Here is a 5,046-nt window from a genome sequence, read left to right as displayed (position 1 = left end):
GAAAGGGTCTGCAGACTGCTGAATCCACACACGGGTTTAACTCTGGAAGTTGAGTGCACACATTGACAACCCTTCTGTTAGGTAGCTGCGTTTTGGATTTAGAAGCAGATATTTCCCTGTGCTTACTGCTGTTTCTTCCATATGCCGGTATTGGGCTGAAAACGCCTGTTTTTAGACTCTGCACAGAAAGGGTCTGCAGACTGCTGAATCCACACACGGGTTTAACTCTGGAAGTTGAGTGCACACATTGACAACCGTTCTGTTAGGTAGCTGCGTTTTGGATTTAGAAGCAGATATTTCCCTGTGCTTACTGCTGTTTCTTCCATATGCCGGTATTGGGCTGAAAACGCCTGTTTTGAGACTCTGCACAGAAAGGGTTTGCAGACTGCTAAATCCACACACAGGTTTAACTCTGGAAGGTGAGTGCACACATTGACAACTGTTCTGTTAGGTAGCTGCGTTTTGGATTTAGAAGCAGATATTTCCCTGTGCTTACTGCTGTTTCTTCCGTATGCCGGTATTGGGCTGAAAACGCCTGTTTTGAGACTCTGCACAGAAAGGGTCTGCAGACTGCTGAATCCACACACGGGTTTAACTCTGGAAGTTGAGTGCACACATTGACAACCGTTCTGTTAGGTAGCTGCGTTTTGGATTTAGAAGCAGATATTTCCCTGTGCTTACTGCTGTTTCTTCCATATGCCGGTATTGGGCTGAAAACGCCTGTTTTGAGACTCTGCACAGAAAGGGTCTGCAGACTGCTGAATCCACACACGCGTTTAACTCTGGAAGTTGAGTGCACACTTTGACAACCGTTCTGTTAGGTAGCTGCGTTTTGGATTTAGAAGCAGATATTTCCCTGTGCTTACTGCTGTTTCTTCCATATGCCGGTATTGGGCTGAAAACGCCTGTTTTGAGACTCTGCACAGAAAGGGTCTGCAGACTGCTGAATCCACACACGGGTTTAACTCTGGAAGTTGAGTGCACACTTTGACAACCGTTCTGTTAGGTAGCTGCGTTTTGGATTTAGAAGCAGATATTTCCCTGTGCTTACTGCTGTTTCTTCCATATGCTGGTATTGGGCTGAAAACGCCTGTTTTGAGACTCTGCACAGAAAGGTTCTGCAGACTGCTGAATCCACACATGGGTTTAACTCTGGAAGTTGAGTGCACACATTGACAACCGTTCTGTTAGGTAGCTGCGTTTTGGATTTAGAAGCAGATATTTCCCTGTGCTTACTGCTGTTTCTTCCATATGCCGGTATTGGGCTGAAAACGCCTGTTTTGAGACTCTGCACAGAAAGGGTCTGCAGACTGCTGAATCCACACACGGGTTTAACTCTGGAAGTTGAGTGCACACATTGACAACCGTTCTGTTAGGTAGCTGCGTTTTGGATTTAGAAGCAGATATTTCCCTGTGCTTACTGCTGTTTCTTCCATATGCCGGTATTGGGCTGAAAACGCCTGTTTTGAGACTCTGCACAGAAAGGGTCTGCAGACTGCTGAATCCACACACGGGTTTAACTCTGGAAGTTGAGTGCACACATTGACAACCGTTCTGTTAGGTAGCTGCGTTTTGGATTTAGAAGCAGATATTTCCCAGTGCTTACTGCTGTTTCTTCCATATGCCGGTATTGGGCTGAAAACGCCTGTTTTGAGACTCTGCACAGAAAGGGTCTGCAGACTGCTGAATCCACACACGGGTTTAACTCTGGAAGTTGAGTGCACACATTGACAACCGTTCTGTTAGGTAGCTGCGTTTTGGATTTAGAAGCAGATATTTCCCTGTGCTTACTGCTGTTTCTTCCATATGCCGGTATTGGGCTGAAAACGCCTGTTTTTAGACTCTGCACAGAAAGGGTCTGCAGACTGCTGAATCCACACACGGGTTTAACTCTGGAAGTTGAGTGCACACATTGACAACCGTTCTGTTAGGTAGCTGCGTTTTGGATTTAGAAGCAGATATTTCCCAGTGCTTACTGCTGTTTCTTCCATATGCCGGTATTGGGCTGAAAACGCCTGTTTTGAGACTCTGCACAGAAAGGGTCTGCAGACTGCTGAATCCACACACGGGTTTAACTCTGGAAGTTGAGTGCACACATTGACAACCGTTCTGTTAGGTAGCTGCGTTTTGGATTTAGAAGCAGATATTTCCCTGTGCTTACTGCTGTTTCTGCCATATGCCGGTATTGGGCTGAAAACGCCTGTTTTGAGACTCTGCACAGAAAGGGTCTGCAGACTGCTGAATCCACACACGGGTTTAACTCTGGAAGTTGAGTGCACACATTGACAACCGTTCTGTTAGGTAGCTGCGTTTTGGATTTAGAAGCAGATATTTCCCTGTGCTTACTCCTGTTTCTTCCGTATGCCGGTATTGGGCTGAAAACGCCTGTTTTGAGACTCTGCACAGAAAGGGTCTGCAGACTGCTGAATCCACACACGGGTTTAACTCTGGAAGTTGAGTGCACACATTGACAACCGTTCTGTTAGGTAGCTGCGTTTTGGATTTAGAAGCAGATATTTCCCTGTGCATACTGCTGTTTCTTCCATATGCCGGTATTGGGCTGAAAACGCCTGTTTTGAGACTCTGCACAGAAAGGGTCTGCAGACTGCTGAATCCACAAACGGGTTTATCTCTGAAAGTTGAGGGCACACATTGACAACCGTTCTGTTAGGTAGCTGCGTTTTGGATTTAGTAGCAGATATTTCCCAGTGCTTACTGCTGTTTCTTCCCTATGCCGGTATTGGGCTGAAAACGCCTGTTTTGAGACTCTGCACAGAAAGGGTCTGCAGACTGCTGAATCCACAAACAGGTTTATCTCTGAAAGTTCAGGGCACACATTGACAACCGTTCTGTTAGGTAGCTGCGTTTTGGATTTAGAAGCAGATATTTCCCTGTGCTTACTGCTGTTTCTTCCATATGCCGTTATTGGGCTGAAAACGCCTGTTTTGAGACTCTGCACAGAAAGGGTCTGCAGACTGCTGAATCCACACACGGGTTTAACTCTGGAAGTTGAGTGCACACATTGACAACCGTTCTGTTAGGTAGCTGCGTTTTGAATTTAGAAGCAGATATTTCCCAGTGCTTACTGCTGCTTCTTCCATATGCCGGTATTGGGCTGAAAACGCCTGTTTTGAGACTCTGCACAGAAAGGGTCTGCAGACTGCTGAATCCACACACCGGTTTATCTCTGGAAGTTGAGTGCACACATTGACAACCGTTCTGTTAGGTAGCTGCGTTTTGGATTTAGAAGCAGATATTTCCCTGTGCTTACTGCTGTTTCTTCCATATGCCGGTATTGGGCTGAAAACGCCTGTTTTGAGACTCTGCACAGAAAGGGTCTGCAGACTGCTGAATCCACACACGGGTTTAACTCTGGAAGTTGAGTGCACACATTGACAACCGTTCTGTTAGGTAGCTGCGTTTTGGATTTAGAAGCAGATATTTCCCAGTGCTTACTGCTGTTTCTTCCATATGCCGGTATTGGGCTGAAAACGCCTGTTTTTAGACTCTGCACAGAGAAAGGGTCTGCAGACTGCTGAATCCACACACCGGTTTAACTCTGGAAGTTGAGTGCACACATTGACAACCGTTCTGTTAGGTAGCTGCGTTTTGGATTTAGAAGCAGATATTTCCCTGTGCTTACTGCTGTTTCTTCCATATGCCGGTATTGGGCTGAAAACGCCTGTTTTGAGACTCTGCACAGAAAGGGTCTGCAGACTGCTGAATCCACACACGGGTTTAACTCTGGAAGTTGAGTGCACACATTGACAACCGTTCTGTTAGGTAGCTGCGTTTTGGATTTAGAAGCAGATATTTCCCTGTGCTTACTGCTGTTTCTTCCATATGCCGGTATTGGGCTGAAAACGCCTGTTTTGAGACTCTGCACAGAAAGGGTTTGCAGACTGCTAAATCCACACACAGGTTTAACTCTGGAAGGTGAGTGCACACATTGACAACCGTTCTGTTACGTAGCTACGTTTTGGATTTAGAAGCAGATATTTCCCTGTGCTTACTGCTGTTTCTTCCGTATGCCGGTATTGGGCTGAAAACGCCTGTTTTGAGACTCTGCACAGAAAGGGTCTGCAGACTGCTGAATCCACACACGCGTTTAACTCTGGAAGTTGAGTGCACACATTGACAACCGTTCTGTTAGGTAGCTGCGTTTTGGATTTAGAAGCAGATATTTCCCTGTGCTTACTGCTGTTTCTTCCATATGCCGGTATTGGGCTGAAAACGCCTGTTTTGAGACTCTGCACAGAAAGGGTCTGCAGACTGCTGAATCCACACACGGGTTTAACTCTGGAAGTTGAGTGCACACATTGACAACCGTTCTGTTAGGTAGCTGCGTTTTGTATTTAGAAGCAGATATTTCCCTGTGCTTACTGCTGTTTCTTCCATATGCCGGTATTGGGCTGAAAACGCCTGTTTTGAGACTCTGCACAGAAAGGGTCTGCAGACTGCTGAATCCACACACGGGTTTAACTCTGGAAGTTGAGTGCACACTTTGACAACCGTTCTGTTAGGTAGCTGCGTTTTGGATTTAGAAGCAGATATTTCCCTGTGCTTACTGCTGTTTCTTCCATATGCCGGTATTGGGCTGAAAACACCTGTTTTGAGACTCTGCACAGAAAGGTTCTGCAGACTGCTGAATCCACACATGGGTTTAACTCTGGAAGTTGAGTGCACACATTGACAACCGTTCTGTTAGGTAGCTGCGTTTTGGATTTAGAAGCAGATATTTCTCTGTGCTTACTGCTGTTTCTTCCATATGCCGGTATTGGGCTGAAAACGCCTGTTTTGAGACTCTGCACAGAAAGGGTCTGCAGACTGCTGAATCCACACACGGGTTTAACTCTGGAAGTTGAGTGCACACATTGACAACCGTTCTGTTAGGTAGCTGCGTTTTGTATTTAGAAGCAGATATTTCCCTGTGCTTACTGCTGTTTCTTCCATATGCCGGTATTGGGCTGAAAACGCCTGTTTTGAGACTCTGCACAGAAACGGTCTGCAGACTGCTGAATCCACACACGGGTTTAACTCTGGAAG

The sequence above is a fragment of the Aotus nancymaae genome, unplaced genomic scaffold (assembly GCF_030222135.1).
Source record: "Aotus nancymaae isolate 86718 unplaced genomic scaffold, 86718_ANA_hifiasm-v0.15.2.pri h1tg000317l, whole genome shotgun sequence".
Taxonomy (NCBI): domain Eukaryota; kingdom Metazoa; phylum Chordata; class Mammalia; order Primates; family Aotidae; genus Aotus; species Aotus nancymaae.
This window is presented reverse-complemented; position numbering follows the sequence as displayed.